At 28.5% G+C, this 10,073-nt stretch overlaps 1 long non-coding RNA gene across 1 annotated transcript in view; it reads right to left on the bottom strand.

Moving 5' to 3' along the window:
* Positions 1 to 1,410: 1,410 nt before the first annotated feature.
* LOC147806506 (uncharacterized) overlaps positions 1,411 to 10,073 on the bottom strand; it is a 49,164-nt gene continuing 40,501 nt past the window's right edge. Inside the window, exon 2 of the long non-coding RNA XR_015435930.1 lies at positions 1,411 to 4,171. This is a non-coding gene — a long non-coding RNA (uncharacterized LOC147806506). The remainder of the gene's footprint in view (positions 4,172 to 10,073) is intronic.

Genomic DNA, 10,073 nt, shown 5'->3' with positions numbered 1-10,073 from the left:
AAATATAAAATGGCAATGTTTGAAACACAATTTTTGATGTCATTGCCTCTCGATCAAGCCTGCTCTGTCTTATATTATGATAATTGTGTATCTATTAAAAATATATGTTGCTGTAAATGACCGAAATTGGTGGTTATTAATTTCCACCTGTGAATGTTGACAATAACATAGTCGCTTTGTTAAATGTCCGAAATATATACTAGGTCTAGTTACTGCCCGGTATGCCATACATCAATGTTTTTTTTAAGGTCAAGTGCCCAGTATGCCTTTAACCGGTACTCCGAACGCTGATGTTTCTCCTAATTTATCAGGGTGCGTAGCCAAACCTCTCAACAAAAAATAAGCACCTATAAGTACTTTTCAAGCACTCAAAAATATTTTTAAGCACTATATACATTAACAAAATGCAAAATAATTTTCAAAGACTTTAGATGATTGTGAGAAAATAACTAGTCTCTGACAAAGAACTCTTTTTCTTGATTATAATAGCCGTTATAAAAGATCGAGAGATTTTTCGGTTCGATATCAGAGGGTGGAAAATGAAGTCTGAAATTGAGAATATCTCGCAAAATGCAACAGAGTTGCACATGAGAAGGCATTAATCTCACCAAATCCAGCTCAGTAGACGCGCATATGGACTCGCCAGCATTTCACCAAACATGTAAAATGATTGGCGCTTTCATATACTATGGACCGACGGTACGCCGAAATAAATTGTGAAAACGTTGAATAGAACAATGCGAAAAGCTCGCTTTTGTATAATACGTTTCCGAAAATCGACATGGTAACGAAAAAAAATTCCATTTTTGAAAAGGGAAAATTAAGCACTTTTTAAGAACACGGAATAAAAAAAGCACCTTTAAAGGCTTTTAAATAACGAAAATCAAAAATAAGCACCTTTTAGCACTTCTTAAAAACGCTACGCACCATGTCTTTCCTTAGCAGACATTAAAATACCGAATAAATATAATAATATCAACGAATAAATTAGTATCAAATCGGATATAACAAATATTTCGGACATTCACCAAAGCAACTATGTGATTGTTGACATTCACCGGTGAAAGTCGACATTCTCTTGATTTCGGTCATTCACTGTAACATATACATTTGATAAAGCTACCTTTAAAGAAAACATATAATTTTTATTTTCAATTCCAAATTAGCTAATTAGTTGCATGATCGAATGCTAGTGTTTTGCATTAGATATTTCAGTTTAATCAATATTAAGAACAGAATATATGGCATTATTATTAATTGTATCATAAATGATTAGTGGCATTTTGATTTTTTTCTGTATTTTATTAAGCTTACAGTCATGATAAAAAAAAAATGCTGTATTTATTATAAACAAAAACTATAACTGTATTGTATGGAAGTTTAATCTTTGAAAAGCAAAAGTCAACAACATTCTTTTACAGTACCTTTATTATAATGTGAAATAAAATTTAAATTATACAAAATAAATTTTAGTTTGAGAGAATAATGAATTACGAATATTGTCAATATTATAATTTAAAAGATAATTTAAATATCATAAAACTATATTTTAGCCTTATAAATACAAAACAATACTGTTATGTTTTATATAAAGTCAAGATTAATGAAAGAATGAATTACAAAGAGAGCAATGCTGTTAAAATTACATTATTATAATGTTAAAGATAAATTTATACTTTAGTTTGAGAGCATTGTTAATATGGCATTTAATGTAAAAGATAGTTAAAATATCACAAACTTTAATTAGTTTGAATGAACAATAGTGTTATTTAAAATTTATTATACAATAAAATATAGTTGAAACTTTAAAAACCTAGTTTGAGAATATTGTTATTGTCAAAAAAAAATTTAATTTATGAACTAAAAGATAATTAAAATATTACAAGTTTAAGTTTGCGATAAAGTCCGCCTTTAATAATGATGATATTACATAAATTTTTCCTGTATAATATTAATAATAAAATAAGAAAACAAAGTTTTTAATTAAAACGGCATCTTCATGCCACATAAAATCACAATTGTAATTTTACTGAATTTTTTTTCCGTTCGTTTTTTTATTCTTTTTGCGCAAATAAACTGAGATTTTATTTTTTAGACTAGTGCTTATTGTTTAAGACGAACAAAAATTAAAATTCTTTCCTTTACGAAGCTAAAAATTAAAACAAATTTTGTACTGAAGTTTCTGAATAATTAGCTTGAAATTTTCGGTTTGAAATAATGTTTAAAAGTTTTGAAACATGTGATAAGTTTTGCGTAACTCAAACTACTTCCTAACAAATATTTTTGACTCGCGAAATGTTTTGCAAAGCAATCTTTTATTACAAAGTTTAAGGAAGAAAATTAGAAAACGATTCAGAAAATGATCTTTCTATTAGAATCGCTTATTTAAAAACTGTATCCCTTTTTGAAATTTGGAAATAAATAGACATTTTTTTTATTAAAAAAATATTTTTCAATAATTGTTCGTAACTGATTCACGATTTGTAAGCTCATTTCAGAACGTAAAATACCGTAAATAATAAATAGAACGTACTAAAATTAACCTTTTCATCAAAAGTAAACAAAACAGTTTTAAACATTTTGTTAATTGTTTTAACTTTCTAAAACTTTAATTGCACAGTTTCCTTCCGCTTCGATTATAGAGGGCAATATTAAAATTTATACATTTTAAACAGCAAAAAAGGAATTTAGCAAAGTTAAAATTAGTTTTTTGGGGGAAATCGGAAACATATAGAGAATATAATTAGGATGGTCAGACTACGTAAATTGTAGAAAATAACTGTGAATTACTGCATCGTAATTTTTTTTTTACATCAGGCAAAAGAGCTAAAAAATGATCACTACGTGATAAACTTAACAAGAATTATTATTATTATTATTATTTTCAAAATTTATGTTTTTAGGGGTTCTGAACACAAAACCGCATTTTGCGATCAAAATTTTTTACGAGAAATATGTTTTTCCAGGAAAAGCATGGCAAATCTAGTTTTTTTGCATATAACTCTTTTTCGGTTTAAAATAGAACATTCCTTAAGAGTTAAGAAAATACACAAAAAAGCGGAAAAGTCTCTAAAAATTATGATTTTGAGGAAAGTTAGGGAAAATTATGATTATTGGGAGTAGGTAAGATCTCTCAGGGGTACAAATAATTTTTTTTTGTTTATTACTAGATCCTATAAGAGAATTGTTTATAAATTACAAACCTCTATTCATCATTCTCCTCTATTTTCTCCGTTGAAGTACTGAGAATGACGTCATTCCAATGCTACAGTCATTATCTCAAATAATTCTTCGATTTATAATCTTATGGACACATTGTAGGTATAGAATTTGAAAGAAATTTTCTCTTGTTTCCGAATATGACATCAGAAATATTTTATCCTAAACCAACAAAAAAAGTTATATACAAAAACAGGATGGTCGCAAAATTCGGGCTCGTCTTTAGCACCCCCCAAACACACAAAAAATAAAAACTCCCGCCAATTTTTCCAGTTAAAATTCTCTATTGCTTGGACTGCTAGAAAGTTCTTGAAATCTCTCTATTTTAAATGTAAGGAAAAGAACACAATTTTTTAGTTCTATGAATGGTCCCATTTTCTGAATAGTTTTTTAGTTTTCAATTGAAATTTTTCTTTGAAATTAAAATATAATATAACAAGACAAATTTCGAATAATAAGAAAAAATTATGTAAAAAAAAGAACTGCATTTTGAATTTGAACACCCTAAAAAACTGTTATTCTTATATTATATTTTCATGACATGCAATTTTATGTTGAATTAATATTATACATTTTAAACAAAAATGCCATTTTTAGAGAAGTAAAATTAATTTTTTTATGGGAAGCGGAAATAAAATGTGTTGAAGAACTGAGACTTTTGTCAACTTGAGCTTTGAAAATATACTTAGTAAGTTTTTGTTTTGTTGGAAAAGAATTAAACTTAATGCCTTAAAAAATTAATTTTTATTTATCACCATAAAAACAAATTTAATTAAAAATAAGTAAATATGAAATTTTTAATTATTTCTATACAAGTGGGTTGGTGTTAATTATCTTTATACATTAACTATGCGGAATAATGATAATACTTGAAGCTTCCTTGGAATTTTTGCCTCTCAATATTCTGAAAACAACAGTTGTAGCTATCTTCTTTTCAGATGTTCAACAAGTGCTAGAAATAGAAAAGAAAGGTATTATCTTTTTAAAAAAATTATAAAATTTAAGAGAACGCTAATAAAGATTGCGATAATATATAAAAATATTTCGATAATATATATATATATATCGTAAATATTTATTTTCTTATTTTACTCCATCGCGGTAACACTTTTTTCATTAATATTGACAATGTTAACTATATACGAACAAACTTTTAAAACTATCACTAACTTACAAGTAGAACAGGAACTGAAAGCTTATCGATCGTAAAGTTTTTGCAAATTTTTCTTATCAGCTTTTTAACCTAGATTTATGGCTAGGAATTAGGTGGGCGCAGGATGCTGAAAATATAACAATAAAATTGTTCTTTCAACCATATGATGCCTACTGAAAATGGAACAGCGGTAGTTCTATCAAGGCAGGAAAAAAAAAGTACTCTTCAATGGAACTGCTGTTGCAGAAAAAATATCTTTACAATGCGCACTCTACTACGCAGTGAATAAAGTGGTCTTCATAGACTCTCTTCGTTTTAAAAACGTAAATATCGTTTGCTGCTAAGAATTTCAGTTTTTTAACAAAAACTGAAATTTTAATTCTTGAAAATTTTAGTTTAAGAAAAAGTTAATTTGTACGAGTTTACACTGTAAAAAATCAGGATCAAATTAAGATGAAAAATATCAGCATCCTAGCTGCATCATCTGTAAAATTAATTTTATCATAACCATTATCAGTTTTTACTGTAAAATTTTATACCGCATATTTTACTGTAATAATTAGTACCCCGAGTGCCGTTATATTTCATCGTAATATGATCCGGAATTTTTTAGTGTGACCTAGTTGTTTTTAAATTTTCGAAATTAAAAATGTTTGATAATTAAAAATGCAATCATAAATTGCAATGGATGATTATAAACGTCCACTTTGTTAACTAGTCTAATTAGTAAAGTTTTATTATGATTATACTACTGTAGCCTCTAGCAGCAACAAAAAACAATTGACCAAGGCATAACTTTGAGTGAAATATGTAAAAAAAATTTAAGAAAACGCTTGATTGAGAAAGCTTTTAATTTTTTAATAAATAAAATTGTATTTTAATTCATTTCTCTAGCATAAAACATACTGGTTCAAAACCGTTTCACATTGTTGTTGGAGCTTTCTTATTGGTCGGAATATTATATGATTTGGTTCTTTAATTTACAAAGAAGGTCCCGATTTCTTTGATTATCATTAATACAAAATTAATAAAAGTTACAAAGGTAATGCTTATCCGTAAAATATTTCACTATCCTTATTTAAAAGGTATTTACTTGAAATACTTCTTTAAAACATTTTTTCTGTTATTAATATTATTCTGTGCTTTACGTATTTTGATTATGATTCCTTATAAAAATCTTAAAACTGAAAGTGATGGATCTTTATTATAAAGTAATTCTATGCTATTACCTTATTTTGAAACAGTTTAGGATAATCAGATTTAAAGCGGTATCGATATTTAATTAACCATTTTAAATTTATTAAACAGTAAACAAATTTTATTGATTTTTATAGCAAGTTTTTCGTAAAACTGTGCCCTGGAAATACATGCAACTAAAATAATGAATACAACATTGTAAGACAACATTGCAGTATTTATAAATATTCACTGTAGAGAAAAACACTTAAATTCTTTTAAACAAAATATAAATTAGGCAAACGAGCAAACTGATTAGGTTTAAATTTTATCCCAATAAAATCCGAAAAAAAAAATCTTAGAACACAAATATGTGCTAATACAAACAAATATTTTAAGATCCTTTTAACTAAACACTTGATAATTTTGATGTAACACAGTGTTTATTGTCAAAAAAAGAAAAATGGTAGCCCAGTAATCGTGGAGGTTGGTGGGGAAAATGAGCAAAGGGTAGAACTTCCTAATAATTAATAAAAATGGAAACATTATACTTTTTTATTGGCTGAATTGAAAAAGCTGCACACAAATAATTGAACGTTTATAAAGTCGTTGCAATTTAAAAATTTTATATGAAAAATGCGACAGAAAAAAATATTAACATATTTTGCATTATTGCAACTTTCATTACACTGCTGTAAACATTGGAGAATATTGAACCATAATATGGTACAAATTTGCAAATTTAAACCATATTATCGTACTTCTCCGATTTGATTACACTATAATATGGTTAATTTGAACAGAAATATGGTTCTATTTAACACCTTACTAATATTGCAACAAACTTACACTGTATTATAGATTCGAGGTCCAATATTACGGTTCTACGTTAAACAGATTTTCGTGAAAGCATATAATCAGACCTCTGTCACTAAAATGGTTAAGACTTTAAATAATCGTTAAAAATATTCACAACTTTAAACAATAAAATAAAAATAAGTATATCACTGCAGACAAAGTAACTTAATAATCTAATCACTTTAAGGAGTAGTTACACTCTATATACAAATGTTTGTTCCTACTGGTGGAAAAAACCGTTATTTTAAAAATGTTAAATTTTAAGCTTATTGTGAATGAACTTGAATATTTTTATATCATCCACAGAAGTTGCAATCAATAATTAGAACAATGAGTGACATTGAAACTCGATATACAAATGTTTGTTCCTACGGGGAAAATAAACCGTAATTTAAAAAATGGTAAATTTTAAGCTTATTGTGAATAAACTTGCATATTTTCATATCATCCACAGAAGTTGCAATCAATAATTAGAACAATGAGTGACATTGACACTCGATATACAAATGTTTGTTCCTACGGGGAAAAAACCGTTAATTAAAAAAGGTAAATTTTAAACTTATTGTGAATAAACTTGTATATTTTCATATCGTCCACAAAAATTGCAATAAATAATTGAAACAACGAGTGAATTTAATTAAATATAATTTAATAGAAGAAGCTATGAGAAGATTAGGGAAATAATGAAATAAATTTTTTAAAAAATATAACCTCTCGATTTGTAGAGGGTGTAATTGTTGTAATTGATTTGCAACTTAAATAAAGTAGGCATACGATATATCTATTTATTTGACTTTTTATTTGGATAGTAATTTTTATTGGCTAGTGAAATACAGTAGTTTGAATTATCATTTTCTTAAAAATCCATTTCAATTAAGAACTTTATTTTGCAATACAATAAAATTTACAAAATTTTGATAAGTTCAAATGATGCAATCTTTAAGAAATAGTTCCGTTGACTGGAATGATTTCTTGAAGGAATTTTACAAGTTTTTTTTTTTAAAAAATTAGCAGTGAATTTTGATTTTTTTTCCAAGTTTGAGAATAAGATAGAAAATATTTTTAAAATTCATCTTAATTTTCAATGAATATTTTGATTATTATAATGAAATAATTTATTTTGGGCTGCGTTTTTAGCTTTTAAGTTGGGTTACTAATTTTCATTCTTGGTTGCTGAACTATTTTTCTTGGATTACTATATCTTTTGTTTAAAAAATTAGTAATCTAAGAGTTTCATAACACTGAGTTATTTTATTCAAATTTACATTATATTTTAATAAAAGATTAGTTATCAGAAATTTGAAAATCGATGCTACTATATTGTTCTTAATTAGTACTAGCTTTTAATTTGGGTTGCTAATTTTCTTCCTTGGACGTTGCCGAACTATTTTTATTGGATTACTAGTTTTTTGTTTAAAAAATTAGTAATCCAAGAGTTTCATGACGCTGACTTTTTTTTATTCAAATTGACATAATATTTTAATGAAAGATTACTTATCAGACATTTTAAATTCTATGCAATTTTATTATTCCTAATTATCAGAATTGGTATTGACTATAGACTCAAGGGAATTGATAAGTCAGTTTTGGAGGAAGACTTATTATACCTACTTTCTTTTCAAATTATATTAAAAAGAAAATTTGGATTTGTTAAAAAATTCATTTTAGCTCTTGAAAATATTTGAAGAAAAAAAAAGTTCAAGCATAATATGATTTTTAATATATGAAGTTATTGCAACAACCAACTGTAGATTAAAGTATTTTAATTTGGCAACAAATGATGTAAAAGTTCATATTTTAAATATTTGCTAATTCAAAATCTTAAAAAGATTTCTTGCCTTTATATTTTGTTTTAAAATTGCATAAAAATGGTTTTCATTTATTTCATGAAACTTTAACTGAAAGTTCTTGCATGAAAACTATATATTGTCATGAAAATATGATTCAGGCATCTTCTCATGTATCCATCAATAAATACAACGCGTTAGATTCATTAGCGCTGATATAACATTGCATGTAATGAGTTAGGTTAATTGGTATGATTTTATATGAAACGAATTTGATTGAACAAAGATGATTAAGTCTTTTCCTGTTGCCATTTGTGAGAAATTATTCCAAACGTTATTTATCGTCCTTGCTTATAGCTCACTTTTCTTTCCTATTACGAAATAAGGAAGTTCCCATAGCATTAGCAAGTGACCATTTTTTTAGAAATAGTAACTTTCTCATACAGACAGTAATTTGAATTATCAATGAAAGTTGCTTCCTGTTCCGGGAAATGTTTTCTTCCAAAAATACCTTAACTGAAAGCAAATGGTAAAAATTGTTCCAAATACGTAAAAAAATGCCAAAGTATTGTCGTTATGTATTAATCAATGAAATGGTTTCCTTTCAAATAAGGAAGTATAACTACCGGTAAGCTTGGAATCAGTATTGCAAGTCTGGTTGTCCTACAATCACACGGTACACTTAAGAATCGAATCATCAACTTCTCATGTGAATATTTGCCAACTTATTTCATTTCACTTCGTTGAGGGTTAACATTCGATGGAATGCGAGTGACATCGTTTGGTTTTTCTTGTCTAACGATGGATTACGTGTCTAAGAACATACGCTCGATGGCCGAGAGGAAGTAGAAAACCTGCTATATCACGAGGTTTCGAATGATTTCATATCTTTCTCACAGCAAGTAGGAAGTTGGTCCTGCTGTCAAAAGTTAAAAGGAACGTCAATAAACTTTAAAGGAATTCCGTCCATCTACAGCTGGGACGTGTCATCGATCCAAAAATCCACTCCCTTCTTCGTCATTCCATTCTGGAACTTGAGAATTCCATGTCATTGATCTCCCGATCTTAAGACGTTCGAAAAATGGTGAGAACCCGGAATCTTTTCCTTGGACCAGGAAGGAATCCTTCTTCCGGGAGGACCTTCTATCACAAAGGGGTCGTCGTACCCCAAGAAGGGTTGTCAACCTCCACCAAGACAGGAAGAAGACGAGAATTTAAGACGACGAAAGGGAGATTGTGGATAGGAGTGAAAGCTTCCATTGTTCCACCAGCTGCACGTGGTAAGGAAAAAAAAACCTAACCACCTTAAGGTAGACCACCCTTTGCTTTTACCTCAACTGGTAGTACCGAATTCACTTTTCTTTTTTTTTCTTTTTTTAATTCCAGAAAAAAAAAGTTCCTCGGTTATACTTTCCCTGTAACGGGACGAAGGCAGGAAGCGGAATGGGGCACGACACAGCTGGGGGGTAGACCCTTGGAACTAGGTCAGACGCGTGCGTGGTGGGGGTTTCCGGCCCACCGTTTTTCGGTAAATGACGTCACATTTCGATCAGAAAGAGGCAAAAAAAATTAAATAGATGAGTGAATGAATGGAGAAAACCCCCTTCGACCCCCCTCTCTTCATCATACAGTGTGAGAAACGTAGTGTCGAAAATTATTTCGAATACTTTTTCCATCTTCCCCCCTTATTCGTACGCATTTCCCCCAGTCATGTTGAATCGGAAGCACTTTTCATAGGGCTTTCTGTCAAATATTGACAAGCGTATGATACGAGTGTTTACGGCAAATGATATATACTAGCTTCAAATTCGAAAGCCTCTTTAGCAATGGCTGATTTCTTATTTTATTTCTCAACAAGCTATTCGATGCAAAGGATTGTA

This window comes from Parasteatoda tepidariorum, chromosome 8 (assembly GCF_982258835.1).
Source record: "Parasteatoda tepidariorum strain Cologne lab strain chromosome 8, Ptep-v5.0, whole genome shotgun sequence".
Taxonomy (NCBI): domain Eukaryota; kingdom Metazoa; phylum Arthropoda; class Arachnida; order Araneae; family Theridiidae; genus Parasteatoda; species Parasteatoda tepidariorum.
Note: the sequence above shows the minus strand (reverse complement) of the source record. Positions and strands in the feature narration are given on the sequence as shown.